Consider the following 25,728-nt stretch of genomic DNA (forward strand, 5'->3'; position numbering starts at 1 on the left):
ATAGAGTAAACAAAGCATGTGAAACAGCAAGAGAGGTGCAGAGAGGCAGCATGTGTAGTAGGAATACTCACTAAACCAGCTCCAGAAAACTGGTATGACTGCCATTTGCTAAACTATATACTTTTTCAGCAAACTACCTTCATTTTGTGAGCCTCAGTTTCCTCATCTGTAAAACTGGGGTCATTGGACTATTATCAGAATTAAATAGGATATATATGTAAACACAAACATATGAGACACAGTTTGCACATGAAAATACAAACTTCCCAACTACCTTGCTACAGGATAAGCTGCAGTTGTGCAGGGGAGCAGGGTAGGGCGACCGGTGGAGCATGCAAGGAGCTTCTGAAGTGCGGCCAAAGTCAGAGACCACTGCTTTAACTGATTAATACTAGGCTTCATGTAACTATTATAATCAGTGCTAGACCTCACCCGGGGCTTTTGGCAAACTTTCTCTGTAAAGGGTCAGTTAGTAAATATTTTAAGCTTTGCGGTTCAGGGTCTGTCTCAACTACTCATCCCAGCAGAGCAGAAAAGCATCCACAGACAAGTAAGAATAAGCTTGATAGTGTTCCAGTAAAAGTTTATTTTTGGACACTTAAATTTGAATTTCATGTAATTTTCACGTGTCATGAAATACTATTCTCTTTCTGATTTGATTTTTTCCAACTACTTAAAACCGTGAAAACAATTCTCAGCTCATGGCTCATACAAAATACAAAACCAGGTGACAGGGCTGGATTCGGACTGTGGCTGAAGTTTGCTGACACCCGTTATGGACGCTGGATTCTTTTCTTTATATTTGTTATCTTCTTGAATTCAAATGTCCATCTGTCATGAGAATGTCAGGAAGGGAACTCATTTTATGGAAGAGAAAATTGACCTTGGGATCAGCTGGGTGACACTGGCAAGTTTCTTCACGTTTCTCGGCCTCAGCTTCCTCATCTACCTTGCAAGCTTGGTACAGAATTAAGTGAGTTCAGACACATAAAGCACATGTACCTAACACATGGTAAGTGCCTCACAAATGTTAACTGCTATTAATACTTCCTCAAGCATTAAAAAACTCTTCTACAACATGATATTTAATGACAGCATAGCTTTCCATGTAGATTTTCATGATTTACTTAACAAAGACTCTAAAGTTGAACTTTTAACTTATCCTTTATTTTCTCTCTTCAAAAGGAACTCATAATTACTTTGTGGAAAAAATTTAAAGTGGAGATAAGAAAAATAAAAATTGCCCATAATGCCATTACAGAGAAATTATAACTGCTATTAAAACATGATGATGTATGTTTTTCCAGGTTTGTTTGTATTTTTAAATAAAGGTGGGGGAATTCCTTGGTGGTCTGGTGGTAAGTATGTCATGCTTTCACTCTCGAAGGCCTGGGTTCGATTTCTGATTGGGGAACTAAGATCCCACAAGCCACACAGCACACCCAAAAAAGAAAAATAAACAAATAATCAAAGTAGGGGTTACACTGGACATACTGTTTTATAACATGGGCTTTCATTTATCACGATAGTGAAGGGTTTCTTGACCGCTCAGATCCTGATTGTGAGCTCCTGGTCTCTGCTTCTATTATCCTAGACTAACACATGGCTGCCCACTGCTCATGTCTATTCCCGTAAGGGAGACTGGGCTGACCATGTGGTCCTCTTGGTATTATAGTTTCTTACTATGAAACTATAAATTGGCAGCTGGTTTTGTACATAAGTTTCTTAGGAGTTTAGTTACTGTTAGCTCCCACTGTAAGCCCTAGTGATTACCTCCAATACAGCAAAATAGGGAGTTTGGGGATCTTCAAAGCTGAGGATCTGGGCATTATGATTTAAATAAAGTCAGGCAGTCCTGACTGCCTGAGCAGTCTGAGCAACCAGTCAAATCCTGTCAGCCTCCTTCCCTGACATCTTTATTTTGCTTTCTTTAAGTGTCTTACCAATGATTATACGTGATGACTGGTATTTATCATTTTAAATGGAACGACTCTAAGTGGCTGTGGTGAAGAGCAAGTTCAGACACAGTTGCTAGAGACTAGGTGAGAGTAGATGCCCCTTTGGAGTATTATTTGAAGTGCTGACTTTATACAAAAATGCCAGATTACCTCTCCCACTGTTAAAATATCTTGTTATACTTCCCCTTCCTCTTTATGGTATCAAGGAAGTAAGTATGTTGACTTCAGGACTCAAATTTTGATCTGGTTTTGATTAAACCTAGGTTTACCACCCTATGGTAACTTTTCACATTGTTGAGAAAAAGATGAACAATTACAATGAATTTTCTGTGGGTGTAGATGCTTCTACAGTCGATTTAAATATCTAAAAATCTCACCACAGTGTGTCTGACTCTTCTCATCACGCAGGCACTTGGCATGCTCTAGACCTAAACTGGACTGATTTGAAAAGACTACTGACTTGTTATTTGACCCCCTGTGTATACTCTGGGCAGTGAAAAGAAAGTCGAATGCACTTAATTTTTGAAGTCAAGCTGTTTATTGATCTGGAAATTGAGTCTGTATATCTGCTGCTAATGGCTGAGTGCGTTTGTATGCTCTCAGTGACAGGGCCAAAGCAGAGGCACAGGGGCCTGAATACAAACATGAAAAACACCTTACCACCTGGGAGTCGGAGGCAGGTTCAGGCACATCCATTCCTTGTGCATTTGAGCAGCTGTTTCTACTGTATTGCCCAGAACAGCAGATGAGAGTCAGATTAGAAACCAGTAAAACAGTGGTCCCCTAACCCTTCAATCTTTTCGTACTCCACCTCCTGCCAAAAAACCAAACAAAAAACCTAAAGTGGCACTTTGTCAACTAGACATCAACAATCTTATTTAGCCTAATTTCCAAGGAAAAATTACAAGGATGGTTAAAGTCCTTTTAAAACACACAAGAAGCAATTATTGAACACTTACTACTACAGATGCCTTGCATAGTCATATTCATGGTTTATTTCACCTAATCACAGTACTGGGGCAAACAGCTTTTTAGCTGACCTCATCCAGAGGATGAGGCCTAGCTGGCTAGTAACACAATCAGGGTCAGATATCCTAAATGACAAAATCCAGCTTTGAAAGCAGACCTGCACCCTCAAACTTGTGTGCTTCCCATGACTACACTACCACATTCTAGAGCAGAAGCTTTTTAGCCACAGACAGCAGCTAGCAGAAAGCCACTGCAGGAGGAAGGGCCCAGAGGAAAACTGCTGGGGGTGGGGCAGGGCAGAAGCCCATGCCATGCGTGCGTGCAGTGTTATTTAGAATCTTTTCTTCTGAAATAGAGAAGTGTTCATAGCCAGGCATGTCTCTCAAACATTCATTCATCCAGCTTGGGCACAATAGAGATGTCGGCTGGCTGGCAGCAGGGGTGGGGGGCGGGGCCTCAGGAGCTGCCACCTTCCTGGTACCGCAGGCTTAGGGCCGGAAGTGCTGATACCTGCCCTGAGGCGGGTGCTGGGAACCAGGAACTGTATTCAGAGCTCAGGGATAGGTCTGAGATAGCGAGTGACCTGTGCCTGGAGTCACAGGAAAGTGAAAGCAGCAGGAAGCACTCTGGGCTAGTGGGGTTTTTGTTTTGTTTTGCTTTTTGCAGGGCCTCCCCACCACACCTGGAACAGTGTGACAGTTAAGTTGGCTGGAGGAACTGGGTGGCCCTCCTTCCCTACCTGCCATTCAGCTCCCCCTACTCTGATCCCTCGAAAAAGCATGGCCTGAGGCTGTGTGCGAAGGAGCAAAGAGAGACTCCATTCTCCACCCTCCTCCTCAGGGAGGGCAGTGGGCCCACAAAGGCCTGTGGGGCCAGTGTGTACTGGCCGGGAGGTGGGGACTGCAGGCGTGGCTCTGCTGCCTGAGCCTCTTCCTTAGGGCACGTGCTCTGTGTGATGCCGTGGTGTGCCAAGGTGTGGTAGGAGCAGGGTGGGCTTCAGGGTCTCTGGAAGGAAATGGACCTTCTTCCCTCCTATCCTACTTTTCCCCAGAGTCGGCAGTTTGGAGGCAGAGATCAGGACAAATCCTAATTCTATTTCTAAAGCTAAGTTCTGATCATGACAGGTGGAAACTGGAACTCAGAAGGACCCTGAAGTTGGTGTGGAGGAAGGGCAGGGGTCCAGAGGTGGTGCTGGTAATCTATTTCTCTGTAATAAATTAACAAAAGCAGAGCTGCTTCAGGTCAGGAATCCAGGTGTGGCTTAGCCAGGTGCCCCCAGGCGGAAGGCCTTTCATTTATTATCTGTTTCTTGGGGTCAGGAATCCAGGTGTGGCTTAGCCAGGTGCCCCCAAGGCTGAAGGCCTTTCATGGGGGGGGCGGGGCACTACTGCCATTGGCCAAGGCTGTCCTCTCAGCTGAAGGCTCAACTGGTGGAGAACCCAGTTCTGAGCTCACTCTTGCGGTTACTGACAGGAGTCAGTTCCTCACAGGTTGTTGGCTGGAGGTTACTGACAGGAGTCAGTTCCTCACAGGTTGTTGGCTGGAGCCCTCCCCTCCGTCACAGGGCATTTCAACAGGGCAACTAGCCTCCTACAGAGCAGGTAAGGTGGGGGAGGGTGCTTGAAAGCAGCAGCCTGTCACTTTGGCCATCCTCTCTTCTCCAGAATCACATCAGGAAGTCCAGCTCACACTCAAAGGCATGAATAGCAGGAGGCCATCTCAAAGGCTCTCTGTCAGTGTCTCAGCTGGGACCTGAAGAGTGAAGAGAAATTGACTAGGTGAAGAGGAGGGGGTGGGCAGTGGCCGGTAGGGTGGGCTGCAGCTGTAACTCAGTGTGGCTGTGGGGAAAGTGCCTTCCTTGGGAGGAGAGTGTGGTAGAGAGACCAGCAGGACCCAGAGGGTGTGTAACCTTTGAACCCAAATTTGTGAAGGTGAACTTTATCCTGGGAGGATGGAGAACTTAAAGCTGGAGACTAAAATTGATTATACTGTTGTGGAGAGAATGAGGCAGGCCATTGGGGAATTTTGGTCTAAGGAGTGACTGAAGGGACAAAATGGAGTCTAGAGATACGAAGGAGCTGGAATTCGTGAGGCTGAGAGACTGACTGTCGCCACCTTGTAGGATGCAAGTTCAGCAGTCTCTGGTATCCCCAGGTTTCTCCTTGAATAATTTGGAAGAGCCTTTCTCTGGGATATGAAACACAGGGGACAAACATGGTGAGGAGCTCAGTATTTGAAAAACAGGGAGTGTGAGGTGCTTTGCGGGACATCTGAGAGTAGGTGCTCTCTAGGCAGCTGACATGGGCATCTGGAGGGCTTCCCACAGCAAGAGTGAGAGATGCAGATTAGAGAACAGTAAGTACCCAATGGCGATCAATGATCGATCGTGGGAGTGGATAATATGCCCACCAGAGTTTCCAGGACACCTTGAGCAGCAACAGTGCTTTGAAAGACAGTACAAGAAGACAGGCCAGTGAACAACAGGAAACCCCAAATAGGCTGCCAGGAAGGAAAACCAGGAGTCATAGGAACCAGAGAGAACACAGGGCAGTAAGTGTCAAGCAAGGACTGCAGAGCCTGGAGAGCTGAAGCCTGGGCCAAGTGGGGAGGGAGGTGAAAAGGAATGTTCTCCAGAAATGCAAAGTGATTTAATATTTTAGAAGTTAAAGCTGCCATTTCAAAATCCCATTTTAAAAGACAAACAAAATAGATAAACATTTAGGCATCAGTTCCCTAAGAGATCACCACAAAAGTCACAAGTGAAGTCGCTCAGTCGTGCCCGACTTTTTGCGACCCCATGGACTGTAGCCCACCAGGCTCCTCCATCCATGGAATTTTCTAGGCAAGAGTACTGGAGTGGGTTGCCATTTCCTTCTCCAGGGGATCTTCCTGACCCAGGGATCGAACCCAGGTCTCCTGCATTGCGGACAGATGCTTTACGGTCTGAGCCACCAGGGAATCCCAAAAGATCGCCAAGGAGGCTTAAAAACAAAACAAAACAAAAAACAGTTCCAGGGGATGTCCCAATCCTATAAAATTAGTCTCTCAAAAAGGAGGCAGGGGCAACTGTAATTTTTTTTCTAAAAGTAGCTAAATAATTTTGAAGTGTAACAAGATTTTGAAATCACTCATTTAAACCTCTAAGAACTACTGGTTCATATTTGGCTTAAGCTCTTTCAGAAGAATTAAAGTGACATAAAAATTCGTAGATTGCTGAGCTGCGAGAAGCTGATTGTTAAATTTAAGACTTTAATAGGAAATTTAAAGCAATCAAGAAAATAAACTCCCCCACAAAGCTAATTAAAAAAAAAACACCCACCAACTATAAAACACATCTTGTATGTTTATTATCAAGAAAAATGGTAATGATGGCAATTAAGACTATAAATTTAGTTGAGAGTAAATGAGAGCTAGTTTAGTCAATAAAACTGCCTGTAAACATTTGTAAAATAGTTCTCCTCCTCCGTATGGTTTGTAAAAGAACCCAGTGGACCTCAGAAGAACTGGGGCTGGTTCCTGGCTCTAGCAGGGTGGGAAGTCCTCATTGTTTCATAAATCAAGAAAAGCTCCCCAGCTCGTGGTTGCCTTTTCTCTGGGAAAACCACAGGCTCCCTTCTCAGTACTCTTGAGAGCAGACTGGGCTGCATGGTTCCCTCCACTTCCTTACTGCTTTCCTTTGTCCCTGGAGATTTAACTGTGAGCCTCCAAAGTGCATTAAAAGCCCCTTCCAGGTCCTTCGGGGATCCCTGTCCTCATAAGTTCCACAACCAAAGAGCAGCCTTTCACATACAAACTCTCTAGACCCCACCTTGGGCCCCTCCAGACTGGCAGCAGACCCCCAAGGACTTACCTCCTATCTTGTGGAAACATGTTTCACAGTTCACCACTCACCCCTCCCCTTTCTCCAGGACTTTAACTTGAAATAGTTTTCCCACTTCTGCCTTCTCTTGTTGTCCTTAAAGACACGTATACTGGTTTTTCATTAGTTTTAAAATATTAACTCATCAGGAAATGAAAGTAGCAGAGGGAAAGGCGTAAATCACAGCTCCCCTCCCTGGCCCAGGGGGAGCCTCTCTAGGAAGGCTCAGATGTTTACATCTTCAGGTCAAATTGCTCCCAACAATGGTTGCCCTTAGGTTTCCCCTTTTGGGGCAGAAGGTGCCTAATTTCACTGGTCTCCCACCGCACACAAGTATTTCTCCGGGCTCCTTATAGCATTTCTTTAAAATTACTTCAATGTCAGTCTTATTAGTCCACAAAGAAAGGCAAATAAAATACTTTTGTTTTATCAAGATGGCATAAATAAATAAAATGAAGCCTGTTAATACCTAGTTAGAGCCAGCTCGCTGGGAAGCTGACTCATTCTTGCAGCGCTGGAGGGGTTCTGAATCTAGAGCCTTAAATGTGTGCATACCCTTCACAGTAATCCCACATCTAGGAAAATATCCTAAGGAAATAATCAAGAGATGCAGTCAAGGATTTAAGAACAAAGAATATTCAGGGCAAAGCCATAACTGAGAAAAACTGGAAAAGAAAGACGTACGTGCCTCCCAGGTGGGGCTTGGCTCCACAAACCCTCCAGCACCTCGATGGTGGATGGGGCGCGCCCAGCCACGCGGTCATTCAGGTGGCAAACGTTTACTAGGTACTCTGCATTAGGCACTTGGCTGGGTAAACAAAACAGGTTAAGTCCCCGCTCCCCCGCCCCTGCCCGAAGATACACTCAACTAAAATTCATGATCTAAAACAATTCTAAAATTGTTTACATTGTGTTTTTTGGGGGGAAGCCGATTACACACTGTATCACCCCCCACTCTTTCAACCCCTGCCATAAGCAGTTACCAAATCCGAATATTTTTTCCTTCAGTGGCTTTCCCTAACCGACCTCTTCGTTCCTTTTCAAAAGCAGATCCTAAGGCTCTGAGGTAACCTGATAACAGCGGAAAGAACACCCACATGGAAGTCTTCCGATTGGTTTCTAATTTCAGGAAGTTGCCGACTTTGGGCAAATCACTTCACCTCTGGGACTGTTGCTTTCTTTTTAACCTTTTATTTTGTATTGGGGTATGAGCTGGTTAACAAACAGTGTTGTGATAGTTTCAGGTGAACAGCAAAGGAACTCAGCCTTACATATACATGTATCCATTCTCCCCTCCGGGATTGCTTCTAATCAAAATAAAAGGCTGGCCTTCATCTTTCTCGGAGTCCAGTAATTTTTGACTCTGACAGAACCATCCGTAGATGAGGAAGTCTCAGCCCGTGGCTAAAAGGAGGGGGAGGTAGGGAACCCCTTGAGGCTCTGCGCATTTCTGTCTAGGGAGTTCCGGAACACCGACAAGGTAAGGGGCCGCCTCCCTGGAAGGGGGGCAAAAGTATAGAAGTAGGCGGGCCTGTGGCTGGGGGAGGCCGGGAGGTGGCGCAGGCCCCGCCCAGGCCAGCGCTCTGCGCGCCGCTCTCCTGCCTCTGAGCCGACTCCAGGCCCACAAGGTTGGTAAGCAGGCAACGTCCTTCCTTCCGGTTGTTATTTAATGTTAATAAAAAAACCAGCTCATAATTATTGGGTGCTTCCAGGTGCAAGACAGTGTGTCGGTGGTTTAGTTACCTCACAACCAAAGTACGAGGTTCATTCTGCTAATTCCCATTCTTAGGGCAAAACGGAGGCTTAGGAAGTTTACAGAATTGATAGAAGTTACGCGGGTAGTCACAGGGTCCAGGGCTCTTCACTTGCATACTGCCCAGTCTGCCTCTTTTCCCGAGAGGGCAGTATGACAGTCTTCCGTTTTACCCCTCTTTCCTGCTTGAGAAGACTGGAACTCGGTTCATTATGTTGGTGAGAATTTGTTGACTACCAACCGGGAGACTGGGTGGCCGAAGTTTAGGAAGTTTACGGCTCATCTTGGAATCTGTTGAAGCCCCCTGCTTTCACTAAGAACCCCCTTCCTCCCGGCCCCTCGTACCCAACAGCTTTTCCCTGTCCGGTTAGGGTGAAGGGTCAGCGCTGAAAGGACAGTCAGGAAGGAATAATCCTCATCTCTTCAAAAGGAGAAAGAAATTTGCAACCCAGAGGAGCTCTGCTCTTGATGCTCAGTTTGTACTTTAACCCTTAAGACCTGCTCTGAGAAATTTCCTGTGACCTGTTAAGCTTTGTTGCTACTAAGCAGTACGGAGTTTTGACATTAAGGTCTACTTAATTCAGGAATCTAGATTCTATGAGCTCCTTGAAATTGTACTGAAAAGTAGCTTGTGCATAGGTGTATTTTTCTAGGGTGAGTGTTTATAGCTCTCCTTGGATTCTCAGAGGGGCTTAGAGCTGCCCAAAAGTTAAGAACTCGAAGTGACATGTTCAGTTAAGTTCAGTCGCTCAATTGTGTCCGACTCTTTGCGACCCCATGAATCACAGCATGCCAGGTCTCCCTGTCCATCACAAACTCCGGAGTTCACTCAGACTCATGTCCATCGAGTCAGTGATGCCATCCAGCCATCTCATCCTCTGTCGTCCCCTTCTCCTCCTGCCCCCAATCCCTCCCAGCATCAAAGTCTTTTCCAATGAGTCAGCTCTTCTCATGAGGTGGCCTAAGTACTGGAGTTTCAGCTTCAGCATCATTCCCTCCAAAGAAATCCCAGGGCTGATCTCCTTCAGAATGGACTGGTTGGATCTCCTTGCAGTCCAAGGGACTCTCAAGAGTCTTCTCCAACACCACAGTTCAAAAGCATCAATTCTTCAGCGCTCAGCCTTCTTCACAGTCCAACTCTCACATCCATACATGACCACAGGAAAAACCATAGCCTTGACAAGACGGACCTTTGTTGGCAAAGTAATGTCTCTGCCTTTTTTTTTTTTTTAATGTCTCTGCTTTTGAATATGCTATCTAGGTTGGTCATAACTTTCCTTCCAAGGAGTAAGCGTCTTTTAATTTCATGGCTGCAGTCACCAACTGCAGTGATGTTGGAGCCCCCAAAAATAAAGTCTGACACTGTTTCCACTGTTTCCCCATCTATTTCCCATGAAGTGATGGGATGCCATGATCTTCGTTTTCTGAATGTTGAGCTTTAAGCCAACTTTTTCACTCTCCACTTTCACTTTCATGAAGAGGCTTTTGAGTTCCTCTTCACTTTCTGCCATAAGGGTGGTGTCATCTGCATATCTGAGGTGATTGATATTTCTCCCAGCAATCTTGATTGCAGCTTGTGTTTCTTCCAGTCCAGCGTTTCTCATGATGTACTCTGCATAGAAGTTAAATAAGCAGGGTGACAGTATACAACCTTGACGTACTCCTTTTCCTATTTGGAACCAGTCTGTTGTTCCATGTCCAGTTCTAACTATTGCTTCCTGACCTGCATACAGATTTCTCAAGAGGCAGATCAGGTGGTCTGGTATTCCCATCTCTTTCAGAATTTTCCACAGTTTATTGTGATCCACACAGTCAAAGCTTTGGCATAGTCAATAAAGCAGAAATAGATGTTTTTCTGGAACTCTCTTGCTTTTTCGATGATCCAGCGGATGTTGGCAATTTGATCTCTGGTTCCTCTGCCTTTTCTAAAACCAGCTTGAACATCAGGAAGTTCACGGTTCACGTATTGCTGAAGCCTGGCTTGGAGAATTTTGAGCATTACTTTACTAGCATGTGAGATGAGTGCAATTGTGCGGTAGTTTGAGCATTCTTTGGCATTGCCTTTCTTTGGGACTGGAATGAAAACTGACCTTTTCCAGTCCTGTGGCCACTGCTGAGTTTTCCAAATTTGCTGGCATATTGAGTGCAGCACTTTCACAACATCATCTTTCAGGATTTGGAATAGCTCAACTGGAATTCCATCACCTCCACTAGCTTTGTTCGTAGTGATGCTTTCTAAGGCCCACTTGATTTCACATTCCAGGATGTCTAGGTCAGTGATCACACCATCGTGATTATCTGAGTCGTGACATGTGGGTGCTGCTAAAGAGGAACAGAGATGCAAATCCGGCGGGAGTGGACAAGGGAGAAAGGAAGATGGAGGAGAGGGGTATTCAGGTAAGACTTCACAAAGAGGCGGGATTCTGGTATTGGGGGTGGGGAAGCTGACATTTCTTGCATTCTTACTGTGTGCCAGGCATTGTTCTAGACCAAAATTTACAAGGATTAGTTTGTTCTCATAACAACCATATGAGGCAAATAAGATTATTGGTCTGGCTTTGTAGATTCATTCATTTAACAAATATTTATTGAGCGCTGTGTGTCAGGCACTGTTCCCAGAGCTACAGCAATTAACAAAACGATCAAAAATGCTTCCTTTGTGGAGCTTGCATTCCTGTGGGGAAAAAGATGAGGGAACCAGGTTCCCAGAGAGTTAAGTGATAAACAAGGGTCTTCAGCTAGTAAGCAGCAGAGATTTGCAACCAGGCAGTATGGCACCAGAAGCTGTACCGCTTTATTTATTGATTTATTTTTAAGGAATGGTTAATAATTTTAAACAATTGAAAGCTTAAATTTTCTGTGCAACAGAAAATCCCCAAACCTAAAAGGAAAGTGAGAAAATACTGACATCATATAGACCAAAGAATAGCTCCAAAATGTTTTTAAACTATAAGTCAAAGCCGCATATTAAAAATGAATGGGAAAAGGTTACTAAAATAACTCAGAAGAGGAAATACACAATCAATAATGTTGAACACTGGCTTCCTGAATTATCATCAAAACTTTCTGTTTATTGCTTGCACAGTAAGGAAGAGCTTTACCTTGACAGAGTCTTAGTAACCTATCAGAGGGCAAAGGGTGGAGTTTGGATATTTACTGAAGTTTTGGAGATTGGTCTAAGGCAGAACTTTCCATGGGGAAGGGGGCTTGGTTAAGTTTGCATAGGATCATGATACAATAATTTGGGATTAATGGGCACACTAAGGGTCCTGCAAGGGTTTTAAGGAAAGAAGATTAAAGAGTCACTATAACATGCCAGAGACATTACTTTGTCAACAAAGGCCCATCTAGTCAAGGATATGGTTTTTCTAGTGGTCATGTATGGATGTGAGAGTTGGACTGTCAAGAAAGCTGAGCGCCCAAGGATTGATGCTTTTGAACTGTGGTGGTAGAGAAGACTTCTGAGTTCCTTGGACTGCAAGAAGATCCAACCAGTCCATCCTAAAGATCAGTCCTGAGTGTTCATTGAAAGGACTGATGTTGAAGGTGAAACTCCAGTACTTTGGCCACCTGATGCGAAGAGCTGACTCATTTGAAAAGACCCTGATGCTGGGAAAGATTGAGGGCAGGAGGAGAAGGGGACGACAGAGGATGAGATGGTTGGATGGCATCACCGACTCAATGGACGTGGGTTTGGGTGGACTCCGGGAGTTGGTGATGGACAGGGAAGCCTGGCATGCTGTGGTTCATGGGTTTACAAAGAGTTAGACACGACTGAGCAACTGAACTGAACTAACAACATGCCAAGTAGAAACATAGAAGCAAAAATGCAGGTTGTCTTTTTTGAAAGAACGTGTAACTGTGACTGCAGTTGTATGCCTGCGGTTCTTGATGCTGGCGCTTCTTGGGTCTGTCTAGATTTACCTGACCTCTTCTAGCCTTTGGCATCAATGCCTTCAGTGCTTGTGGATAAAGACGTGATGAAACTAAGCAGCTTATAGAATGAGGTAGACGGGAACGATTGATAAATCAAGTTATTGGGTTTTTCCTTTGTTTAATATTACATTTTAATTATAATGTGTGTATTCTCAACTTTTCAGTTATATTTTTAAAAAAACCTTGAGGTGTCATTGACTTTCAACAAGTTTCGTATACTTAAAGTATGCAATTTTGACATGAGTATGTACTCATGAAACTTACCGCTGCAGTTAAGATTATGAATATATCTGTTACCTCCAAAGTTTCCTTGGGCTTCTGTTAACCCCTCCCTCCAGGCCCCTCTCCAAGCAGCAACTGATTATCTTTTGTCACTACAGGTTATTTGCATGGCTCTTTTTTTTTAAATTGTTTGCATCTGTGTTGTTGCATGTATTAATAGTTTACTGCTTTTTATTGCTGAGTAGTATTTTATTGTATGGATATACCACAAATTATTTGTCCACTCATCTGTTGATTGTATGGTTGATTCCAGTTTTTGGCTATTACAGATGAAACTGTGATTAACATTCATATGCAAGTATTTTTGTGGACATATGATTTTATTTCTTTTCAGTAATTAATTACTTCTTAATAGAATGGCTGGATCATACTATTGGTATATGTCAAAGTTTTTAAGAAACTGTCAAACTGTTTTCCAATGTAGTTGTACTATTTTACATTGCCGTCAGCAGTGTATGAAAATTGATTATTATACATCCTTTACCATTATTTGGTCTGGCCAGTCCTTTCAATTTTAGCCATCCTCAGAGGCGTGCAATGGTATCTTATTTTAATTTGCATTTCTCAGATAGTTAATGATGCTGAACATCTTTTTGTGTGCTTTTTGCCATCAATATGTCAGGAGGGCTTCCTGGTGGGTCAGATGGTAAAGAATCTGTCTGCAATTCTGGAGACCCTGGTTCAATCCCTGGGTCGGGAAGATCCCCTGGAGAATGGAGTGGCAACCCACTCCAATATTTTTGCCTGGAGAATTCTATGGACACAGGAGCCTGGTGGGCTATAGTCCATGGGGGTCGCAAAGAGTTGGACACGACTGAGCAATTAACACAAAAAATGTCTTCTTTGGTGAAGTATCCTTTCAAATCAATTGTCACTTTTTGTTGTTGGACTCTTTATTGCATTTTGAGAGTTCTTTATGTATGTTGGATACAAGTCCTTTATCATATATGTGATTTGCTAATGTTCTCCTAACCTATGGCTTATTTTTACATTTTTCTAAAAGTATCTTCCAAAATGTGTACATTTGGGCAGAGACTACTTAGTCTGGGGCCTGGCGGATTTGTTCTCGTCTCCTTTCAGATCAAATATGCTCCACTAGATCCTTGGTTAGGCCAAGAAACATACAAGGTTGGTTTCTTTCCTTGTATTTATTGGAGCTGGAGCTACTGGAGCAGCACGTGTGCCTTGTATCTGGCATTGTCCGATCAGTTGGAACAGAAAGAATAAGCCAGAAGAAACTGAATCCCAGTGATCAAGGTAAGTTCTATTCAGTGACTGTGGATTACAGTAAGTTGAAGAAAGAAGGTCCAGACTCCTAAATGAAATGTTTGACTATAAAGCTGCTTAGAATGAAGGTCTTCCAGAAGTCATTTGTAAAATTTTCTATTTAACCAGGAAATATTTCCCCTTTAAATGCATGAAATCATGATTGTGTATTGTGTTGAGGGTTTACACTAATTAATATATGTCTGAAACTTGAACAAAAAGCATACATACATTCTTAATTTTTGTTTAGTCAAATTTATCAGTTTTAAGGACTGTATTATTTGTCATATCAGAAATCTTTGCCTAACCCAAGGTCATTTACTCTATATTCTATCAGTTTTTTAATTTTAAAATTTACATTTGTATCTGTGATCCATTTTGAGTTGATTGAAAATATATGCTGTGAGGTGTGGATCAAACTTCATTTCTTTTGCATGTAGTTATTCAATTGTTCCAGGGCCATTCACTGAAAAGACTATCCTTTTGACACTTAACAACCCTTATAACTTTGTTGAGCAATTGAGCATGTATGTGTGGGTGTGTTACCAGACTTTTTGTTCAGTTGACCTAGATTTGTCTAGCTTTACCTTAATTTCCCCCACACTGTATTAATCACTGTAGCTTTAAGTATAAGCACTAAAGGGGTTCCCAGGTGGTGCTAGTGGTAAAGAATCCACCCGCCAATGCAGGAGGTGAATCCCTGGGTCTGGAAGATCCCCTGGAGTAGGAAGTGGCACCCCACTCCAGTATTCTTGCCTGGAAAATTCCGTGGGCAGAGGAGCCTGGCAGCTTACAGTCCACGGGGCTGCAAAGAGTTGGACATGACTGAGTGATTGAGCACACACACACACAAGTCCCCTACACATGAATCTTCAAGTTACAAACTTTCAGAGAGAGAGTGTTCTGTCAACATTAGGCATGAGTGAAATTGCCCTTTCTCTCCTACTGCTGATGATCCTTCAGCTTTACCACCTCCCACCTTCTCTCCCTCCTACGGTCACTACCTCTTCTTGCTTATTCACTTAATGCCAGCCTCTGTATGCCAGCTATTATACTGTACTACTGCACTTTTCGAAGTACTGTACTGTAAGATTAATAATGTTTTATTTTTTGTTTTTATGTATTCTTTATATTAAAAGTATTATAAACCTATTACAGTATAATACTATATAGCCAATGGTGTTAGCTGGGCACCTAGGCTAACTTTGTTGAACTTACAAACAAATTGGACTTATGAATGTGCTTTTAATATGGAACTCATTCATATGTAGGGGATTCACTGTATTGAAATCAGGTAGTGTAAGTCTTCCAAGTTTCTTTTTAAACTCTAGTTCCATATAATTTAGGCTCTTCTAGGGCTTTCAAATTCCATAAGTTTTAGAAACAGTTTGTTAAGTTCTGTGAAAACGATTGCTGGGAGTTTGAATTAGGTGCATTGACTCTATAGATCAATTTGGGGAGAACTGACACCTTAATAATACTGAATCTTCTGATCTAGGACCACACTATAGTTCTGCATGTATTTAGGACTTTAGCTTTCCTCAATAGTTTTCAGTGAGTGAGTCTTGCCCATTTTTTGTCAAATTTATCCCCAAGTATCTCAGATTTGTAATGCTGTTGCATATAGAAATGCAATTAATTTTTGTACCTTGACTATATATCTTCCGACCTTGCTAATCTCACTCACTAGCATCAGTAAGTTTTTAGTAAATCCCATAGGATTGTCTGTTGATAAATGGACAATCATTAATCTGTGAATAAAGACAATTTTATTTCTTTCTTTCCAATCTTTATGCCTTTTCTTTTTCTTATTTTATTGCACTGATTAGAAACTACAGTACAATGTTGAATAGAAGTGTTAACAGTGGATATCTGCCTGTTCTTGATCTTATGGGGGAAGCACTCAGTATTTCATAAAGGATGATGTTAGCTGTAGATTTTTGCAGATGATTTTAAGCAGTTTCTAACCCATGAACCCAGTATATCTGATGTGAGGAAGATATGAGGAAGAATTTTAGGTTTTTTTCCTAAATCTTGAATGAACAGTCAGATCAGATCAGATCAGATCAGTCGCTCAGTCATGTCCGACTCTTTGCGACCCGAAGAATCGCAGCACGCCAGGCCTCCCTGTCCATCACCAACTCCCCGAGTTCACTGAGACTTACATCCATCAAGTCAGTGATGCCATCCAGCCATCTCATCCTCTGTCGTCCCCTTCTCCTCCTGCCCCCAATCCCTCCCAGCATCAGAGTCTTTTCCACTGAGTCAACTCTTCGCATGAGGTGGCCAAAGTACTGGAGTTTCAGCTTTAGCATCATTCCTTCCAAAGAAATCCCAGGGCTGATCTCCTTCAGAATGGACTGGTTGGATCTCCTTGCAGTCCAAGGGACTCTCAAGAGTCTTCTCCAACACCACAGTTCAAAAGCATCAATTCTTCAGCGCTCAGCCTTCTTCACAGTCCAACTCTCACATCCATACATGACCACAGGAAAAACCATAGCCTTGACTAGACAAACCTTTGTTGGCAAAGTAATGTCTCTGCTTTTGAATATGCTATCTAGGTTGGTCATAACTTTCCTTCCAAGGAGCAAGCGTCTTTTAATTTCATGGCTGCAGTCACCATCTGCAGTGATTTTGGAGCCCCCAAAAATAAAGTCTGACACTGTTTCCACTGTTTCCCCATCTATTTCCCATGAAATGGTGGGACTGGATGCCATGATCTTCGTTTTCTGAATGTTGTGCTTTAAGCCAACTTTTTCACTCTCCACTTTCACTTTCATGAAGAGGCTTTTGAGTTCCTCTTCACTTTCTGCCATAAGGGTGGTGTCATCTGCATATCTGAGGTTATTGATATTTTTCCCGGCAATCTTGATTCCAGCTTGTGTTTCTTCCAGTCCAGCGTTTCTCATGATGTACTCTGCATATAAGTTAAATAAACAGGTTGCATATAAGTTAAACAGGGTGACAATATACAGCTTTGACGCACTCCTTTTCCTATTTGGAACCAGTCTGTTGCTCCATGTCCAGTTCTAACGGTTGCTTCCTGACCTGCTTATAGGTTTCTCAAGAGGCAGGTCAGGTGGTCTGGTATTCCCATCTCTTTCAGAATTTTCCACAGTTTATTGTGATCCACACAGTCAAAGCTTTGGCATAGTCAATAAAGCAGAAATAGATGTTTTTCTGGAACTCTCTTGCTTTTTCAATGATCCAGTGGATGTTGGCAATTTGATCTCCGGTTCCTCTGCCTTTTCTAAAACCAGCTTGAACATCAGGAAGTTCACGGTTCACATATTGCTGAAGCCTGGCTTAGAGAATTTTGAGCATTACTTTACTAGCGTGTGAGATAAGTGCAATTGTGCGGTAGTTTGAGCATTCTTTGGCATTGCCTTTCTTTGGGATTGGAATGAAAACTGACCTTTTGCAGTCCTGTGGCCACTGCTGAGTTTTCCAAATTTGCTGGCATATTGAGTGCAGCACTTTCACAGCATCATCTTTCAGGATTTGGAATAGCTCAACTGAAATTCCATCACCTCCACTAGCTTTGTTCGTAGTGATGCTTTCTAAGGCCCACTTGACTTCACATTCCAGGATGTCTGGCTCTAGGTCAGTGATCACACCATTGTGATTATCTGGGTCGTGAAGATCTTTTTTGTATAGTTCTTCTTTGTATTCTTGCAATCTCTGCTTAATATCTTCAGCTTCTGTTAGGTCCATACCATTTCTGTCCTTTATGGTATCTGTGATTTTCTTGAAGAGATCCCTAGTCTTTCCCATTCTGTTGTTTTCCTCTATTTCTTTGCATTGATCGCTGAAGAAGGCTTTCTTATCTCTTCTTGCTATTCTTTAGAACTCTGCATTCAGATGTTTATACCTTTCCTTTTCTCCTTTGCTTTTCACTTCTCTTCTTTTCACAGCTATTTGTAAGGCCTCCCCAGACAGCCAATTTGCTTTTTTAGAATTTGTCAATTTTTTTGCCTCTATTGGGGTGAACCTATAACTTGCTTTTATTTTTTTAGTCTGTAAGTATGGTGAATTAAATTGCTTGATTGAATGTTAACCCAACCTTGTTTTCCCTAATAGACCCCAATTATACATGACATATATTTGTATCATAGAATTTGAATTAATATTTTGTTAAGAATTTTAACACCTACCTTCATAAGAGTTCTTGGTCTGTATTTTTCTTTTCTTGTAATTTGTTTGATATTGGTATCAGGGCAGTGCTGACTATTACCTTGTCGTGGGCTGAATTGTATCCTCTCAGAATTCATGTGTTGAAATCCTAACCCCCAGTACCTCAGATTGTGACAGTATTTGGAGATAAGGTCTTTAAAGAGGTAAGTTGAAATGAAGTCATTAGGGTTGGCCCTAATCCAATATGACTGGTGACCTTAGAGGAGGAGGAAGTTAGGACCAGACATCCACTGAGAGAAGACCATATGAAGACAGAAAGAGGACAGCCATCTGTAAGTCAAAGAGAAAGGCCGTGGAAGAAACCAGTCCTGCTGACACCATGCTCTCAGAATTCTAGCCTTCGGAATATGGAGAAAATAAATTTCTGTTGCTTAAGCCAACTAGTCTTTGTTATGGCAGCCCTAACAAACTAACACAGACTTCTTTATCCATTTTCTGGAAAACTTTGTATGGAATTTTCATTATTTATTCCTTAAATTTTGGATAGAATTCACTAGTAAAATTATCTGGACTTGGAGTTTTTCTTTGGGAGAAGGTTAATTTGTTGTTGTTCAGGTGCTAAGTTGTGTCTGACTATTTGTGACCCATGAACTGCAGCACACCAGGCTTCCCTGTCCTTCACTATCTCCTGGAACTTGCTCAAACTCATGTCCATTCAGTCAGTGATGCCATCCAACCATCTCATCCTCTGTCACCCTCTTCTCCTCTTGCCCTCGATCTTTCCCAGAATCAAGGTTTTTCCTAATGAGTCAGCTCTTTGCATCAGGTGGCCAAAGTATTGGAGTTTCAGCTTCAGCATCAGTCCTTCCAATGAAATTTCAGGGTTGATTTCTTTTAGGATTGACTGGTTTCATCTCATTGTCCAAGGGACTCTCAAGAATCTTCTCCAGGACCACAGTTTGAAAGCATCAATTCTTTTTTTTTTTAATTATTTCTTTTAATTGGAGGCTAATTACTTTACAATATTATAGTGGTTTTTGCCATACATTGACTTGAATCAGCCATGGGTGTACATGTGTTCCCCATCCTGAACCCCCTCCCACCTCCGTCTCCATCGCATCCCTCGGGGTCATCCCAATGCACCAGCCCTGAGCACCCTGGCCCATGCATCAAACCTGGACTGGTGACCTATTTCACATATGATAATATATATGTTATTATATTCTCTCAAATCATCCCACCCTCGCTTTCTCCCACAGAGTCCAAAAGTCTGTTCTTTATATCTGTGTCTCTTTTGCTGTCTCACATAGAGGGTCCTTGTTATTATTTTTCTAAATTCCATATATATATGTGTTAATATACTGTATTGGTGTTTTTCTTTCTGACTTACTTCACTCTGTATAATAGGCTCCAGTTTCATCCACCTCTTTAGAACTGATTAAAATGCATTCTTTTTAATAGCTAAGTAATATTCCATTGTGTATATGTACCACAGCTTTCTTATCCATTCATCTGCCGGTGGACATCTAGGTTGCTTCCATGTCCTGGCTATTGTAAACAGTGCTGCGATGAACACTGGGGTACACGTGTCTGTTGAAAGCATCAATTCTTCGGCACTCAATCTTCGTTATAGTCCAACTCTCACATCCATACACAACTACCAGAAAAGATACCATACTTAGCTTTGACTATATATACCTTTGTCTGCAAAGTGATGTCTCCTTTTTAATACACTGTATAAGTTTGTCATAGCTGTTCTTCCAAGAAGCAAGCGTCTGTTAATTTCAAGGCTGCAGTCACCGTCTGCAGTGATTTTGGAGCCCAAGAAAATGAAATCTGACACTGTTTCCACATTTTCCCCATCTGTTTGCCTTGAAGTGATAGGACCTGATGGCATGATCTTAACTTTTTGAATATCGAGTTTTAAGCCAGCTTTTTCACTGTCCCATTTCACCTTCATCAAGAGGCTCTTTAGATCCTCTTCACTTTCTGCCATTAAAATGGTATCACCTACATATCTGAGGTTGTTGATATTTCTCTGGCAATCTTGATTCCAGCCTATGCTTCGTCCAGCCCAGCATTTCGCATGATATACTCTGCATAGAAGTTAAATAAGCAGGGTGACAATATACAGCCTTGACGTACTTCTTTCCCAATTTTGAACCAGTCCATTGTTCCATGTCCAGTTCTTACTGTTGCTTCTGTCTGCACACATATTTCTCAGGAGGCAGGTAATGTGTTGTGGTATTCCCATCTCATTAAGAGTCTTCCACAGTTTGTTGTGATCCACACAGTCAAAGACTTTAGCATAGTCAGTGAAGCAGAAGTTGATGTTTTTTTTTTTTTTTTTTTAATTTCCTTGCTTTTTCGATGATCTGGCATATGTTGGCAATTTGATCTCTGGTTCCTCTGCCTTTTCTAAATCTAACTTGTACATCTGGAAGTTCTCGATTCACATACTGCTGAAGCCTAGCTTGAAGGATTTTGAGCATAATCTTGCTGGCATGTGAAAAGAATGCAATTATACAGTAATTTGAACATTCTTTGGCATTGACCTTTGGGATTGGAATGAAAACTGACTTTTCCAGTCCTGTGGCCACTGCTGAGTTTTCCAATTTTGCTGGCATATTGAGTGCAGCGCTTTCACAGCATCAGCTCATTGTTTTCCTCTATCTCTTCGCTATGATCACGGAGGAAGGCTTTCTTATCTCTCCGTGCTATTCTTTGGAAAGCTGCGTTCATTTGGGCATATCTTCCCCTTTCTCCTTTCCTTTCATTTCTCTTCTTTTCTCAACTATTTGTAAGGCCTCCTCAGATAACCACCTTGCCTTCTTGCATTTCTTTTTCTTGGGGATGGTTTTGGTCACCACCCTCTGTACAGTGTTATGTACCTTTGTCCATATTTCTTCAGGCACTGTGTCTAACAGATCTAGTCCCTTAAATCTATTTGTCACCTCAACTGTATAATTATAGGGATTTGACTTAGGTCATACTTGAGTGGCCTAGTGGTTTTCCCTACTTTCTTCAATGTAAGTCTGAGTTTTGCAATAAGGAGCTCATGATCTGAGCCACTGTCAGCTACTGGTTTTCTTTTGTCAACTGTGTAGAGCTTCTCCATCTTCGGCTTAAAAGACTATAGTAAATCTGATTTAGTATTGACCATCTGGTGATGTCCCTGCATACAGTCATCTCTTGTGCTGTTGGAAGAGGGTATTTGCTATGACTTGTGTGTTCTCTTGGCAAAACTCTGCTAGCCTTTGCCTTCATTTTGTACTCCAAGGCCAAATTTGCCTCTTATTCGAGGTTTCTCTTCCTACTTTCACATTCCAGTCCCTTATAATGAAAAGGACATCTTTTTTTGGTGTTAGTTCTAGGAGGTCTTATAGATCTTCCTAGAATCATTCAACTTCAGCTTCTTTGGCATTAGTCTAGGTTGGGGCATTGACTTGGATTACTGTGATGTTGAATATTTTGCCTTGGAAACAAACTCAGATGACAAAGATAAAAAAAAGTTGAATAACAAATTCAATTTCTTTAATGTAATACATATAGGCTACTCATTTTATCTGTTTCTTAAGTGATCTTTGGTAGTTAATGTCTTTAAGAAATTTATCTACCATCTAAGATACAGAATTTCTTGCCAAAAAGATACTCATAACATTCTCTTATTATCTTTTTAATGTATGTAATGTCTGTATTTGCATCACCTCTCTCATTCTTATGTGGCAATTTGTGTCTTTTTTTTTTTTTTCTGTAATCAGTCTGGCTAAAGTTTTATCAATTTTATTGGTTTCTCAAAGAACTACCTTCTGTTTTCACTGATTTTCTTTTTCTGTTTTCTGTTTAATTGATTTCTGCTCTGATCTTTATTATATTATTGTTTTTAGGTTTTTAAAGGCTGAAGTATATGTCATTGATTTGAGATCTTTTTTTTTTCCTCAACAGAAGTGTTCAATGCAATTAATTTCTTTTTAAGAGCTGCTTTCGATGTATCCCACAAATATTGATATGCTTTATTTTCATTTGGTTCAAAATACTTTCTGCTTTCAGTTTTGATTCATTTTTTGACCCTTGTGGCCAAAGAACATACTTTGCATGACTTAAATCTTTTTAAATTTGACATGTTTTATTGACCTGAATATGGGCAATCTTGGTAAGTGTTCTTTGTGTACTTGAAAAGAATTTGTATTCTGGTGGTGTTCGACATTCTAATAATATCAATTAGGTCAAGTTGGTTGGTACTGTTGTGCAAGTCCTCTGTGTTTCTACTGATATCTATTTCTTTATCAATTATTGAGAAAGGAGAGCTTTATCTTACTATAACTGAGACTTTGTCTATTTCTTATTGAGTCCATTGTTTTTGTGTCCAGGCATTTTGAAGTCCTGCTGCTTTTGAACAGGATGTAAGAGGGAAATCAAGGAAGAGTTTTGGGGCACTTAACACAAGTAGCTAGGTGGTATGAGTAGTAGGTAGGTAGTATGGGTAGGTAAAAGGCCTCCGGGTTGAGTATAAGGAACATCTGGCCCACGTGTTGGCTCTGACTAGAGTGATTTATTTTTAGATTGCTCAGAGAGTAATTGCTCCATCTAGGTTACAGTATCTATTTTAATCAAAGTAAAGCACATATCAGGATAAAGAACCAAAAGAATTATCAAAAATATTAGGTTGAATCATATGGGGTTGACATTTGTCTTTGACCTATAAAAATGGTAATTTCTCACAAAGCAAGGATGTTTGTTCATTATAGTATTGTTTAGAATAGTGAAACACTGAGAGTAATGTAAATGTCAAACAGCAAATCATGTCACAATACTGGAAAATTAAAGTTTTGAGAGATTATTTAATAACTTACTCCTTTTGTGTCCTCATCCAATTTTATAACATTAAATTCTATCTATACATGCCAGCAACTCCAAAATGCATATCAGAAGTCCAATAGCTCAGAAGATCCAGACTCAGACATTCAATTTCCTGTTCACCATTTTCACTTGGATGTCTAGTCAATATCTGCAATTTAACATGTCCAAAACTGAACTCCTGATCTGTCTTTAAATCCTGTTCTCCCCACATCCTTACTCATCTCAGTTAGTAGAAATTCTAGCCTCTCCTTTCCCGTTTGTTCAGGTCAAAATCCTTGGAGTCATTTTCATTTTTGGTTTTCACATTTTTATTGGGGGCCGCCGGGGAGGGGCCCTGTCCCTGTCAACAGAGGAGCTCACAGTTCTTCCGCCATTTCAGCCATTCCAGCGCTCTGAGGGTCTGGGGGTGGCTAGGCATGTTGGGCCTGTTCCCATCGTCTTGAAAGAGCACTGGGTAGGTAGGTGTATGGTGTGGCCTGGTTGATCATGATGGTGTAGTTAGTGCGTGAGCTGAGTGTGGGCAGAATTAGAGTGAGGCCTCTGGTGGTGAAAGATGCCACCAGCCTGACGTTCTTGAGGAAGGTGACGATTCTAGTGGCTCTCCTGGTTTCCCTTGGAGTCATTTTTGACTCTTCCTCATCCCCGATATTCAATCCATCAGGAAACTTTCTGACTTTAGCTTCAAAATATACCCATACCCAATGCTTTTCACCATTGTGGCCACTGAGGTCTTCTTTCCCTTACACTGCAAAAGCCTCCTGACCTTATTATAGTAACTGCAGTTAGTCAATATTTTAAAGAGCGCGGATGAAAATTGTATACATCTGGACTAAGTTCAAATGAACATGGCAGACAGTGTCTGCTCTAAATCATTACCTCATAAAGTTTGGAGACATTTGCTCACTATCTTCTTATCTTCTCCTGCATTTTCCTACTCCCCTCCTTTGTTTCCTCCTTAACTGAATATAAGGAACTAAACTGTCTGGAGCAGTTATCAATTTATTGCCCCATAGCAATAAAAATCTTGCTCTGCAGCAATGGAGCTAGACCTTCTTGTAGACATTTCTGACAGGTGGCAGTGTTAATCTTTGTTAATAGAATGCACTGGAGAGGCACTGGAGGAGGGAGCTTCTCTTCCAGCTTCTGCTGTGCTCTCCTCTGTGAGCTCCTCCAGTGTGCAGCTCCTGGCTCTTGTGGAAAGTGAAAGTGAAAATCGCTTAGTCGTGTCTGACTCTTTGCAACCCCATGGACAATATGGTCCATGGAATTCTCCAGGCCAGAATTCTGGCGTGGGAAGCCTTTCCCTTCTCCAGGGGATCTTCCCAACCTAGGGATCGAACCCAGGTCTCCTGCACTGCAGGTGGATTCTTTACCAGCTGAGCCACAAGGGAAGTCCTTGCGGTCTCAGAGGCTAACCTCTTGCTGTAGGGAGGCTTGGGGGGCTCTGTAGCGAGCTTTACTGGTATCACACCTCTCCATGCAGGGCTTCCCTGGCACCTCCTTCTCCAGTGGCTTTCCAGCAAGTTCTGGGCTATGCCACCTCTCCAAGGATGTTTCCCTGGCACCTGACAGCAGATTCCAAACAAGTGGCACTGGTGCAGCATCTCAGTAAGCTCCTCTGCCAGCCAGCGGGTCATGGCTGTGCCCTCTCTAATAAAGTCTGACTCTCAGCCTAAGTGGGAGGGGGCTCTTTGAGGTTTACCTTACCTCAGCCCTAGAGTTGGTAGCTGCTCCCCATATGTGCTATTTTTGTATTCTTTAGAGTTCTTTTTATTGCTTAGTAGCAAATCCGTCGTCATTCCAGTTTCTTATTATAGTAGTCTGTGATGGTTAATTTTATGCATTAACTTACCTGGGCCGTGGTACCCAGATATTTAATCAGACATTATTCTGGAAGTTTCTGTGACAGTGTTTTTCAGATGAGACAAACATTCACATTGGTAGACTTTGAGTAAAGCAGATTATCCTCCATAATGTATCCAATCTGTTTAAGGCCTCAATTCAGCATAGACTGACCTCGTTTGAGCAAGAAGAAATTCTGCCAGTCAGTGATCTTTGAACTTGAACTACAGTTCTTTCCTTGGGTCTCCAGTCCACCAGCCTAACCTGCAGATTTTGGATTTACCATGGCTCCACAACTGTCAGGTGATTCCTTAAAATAAATCTCTCTCTCTACACACACACACACACACACACACATCTGTATACATCCTTAGCTCTATTTCTCTGGATAATTCTAACAGTTCTAAACATTAAACTACCTCTCTTCAGATTGCTATGTGGTTTCTGTCTCTTGATTTGGATCCTGACAAATACACCATTATTTTCCCCTGAACTCAGAATCCATAGTGCAACTATCCAACATCTTTACCTTGGATGTCTAACAGGCATGCCAAACTTACAGCCAAAAGTAAGCTCTTGATGTTCCTCCTGCAAACTTGTTTCTCTTACGCTTTTCCAATCGCAGCTAAAGACAACTCCATTTTCAGTGAGGCTTTCCCTGGCTAACCCAATTTACAATTGCAGTCCATCTTTAAGCAGCCCCAGCCACACTTTCAATCCTTCTTCTTTGCTTGTTATTACTGTTATCTAATTATCACATGTATTGGGCTTCCCAGGTGGCTCAGTTGGTAAAGAATCTGCCTGCCAATGCGGGAGATGTGGGTTTGGTCCCTGGGTAGGAACATTCCCTGGAGAAAGAAATAGGAACC

At 42.1% G+C, this 25,728-nt stretch overlaps 1 long non-coding RNA gene across 6 annotated transcripts in view; it reads left to right on the forward strand.

The window, feature by feature from the left end:
• The first annotated feature begins 4,285 nt into the window (after positions 1-4,285).
• Positions 4,286-25,728, forward strand: part of LOC123333214 — a 70,502-nt gene continuing 49,059 nt past the window's right edge. For 2 of the 6 annotated variants that reach the window (XR_006550424.2, XR_006550422.2), the window contains exons 1-3: positions 8,131-8,266; positions 10,803-10,936; positions 13,838-14,014. This is a non-coding gene — a long non-coding RNA (uncharacterized LOC123333214). The other 4 variants (XR_006550423.2, XR_006550420.2, XR_006550419.2 and 1 more) reach the window with 4 other exon arrangements.

Source organism: Bubalus bubalis, chromosome 4 (assembly GCF_019923935.1).
Source record: "Bubalus bubalis isolate 160015118507 breed Murrah chromosome 4, NDDB_SH_1, whole genome shotgun sequence".
Classification (NCBI taxonomy): Eukaryota; Metazoa; Chordata; class Mammalia; order Artiodactyla; family Bovidae; genus Bubalus; species Bubalus bubalis.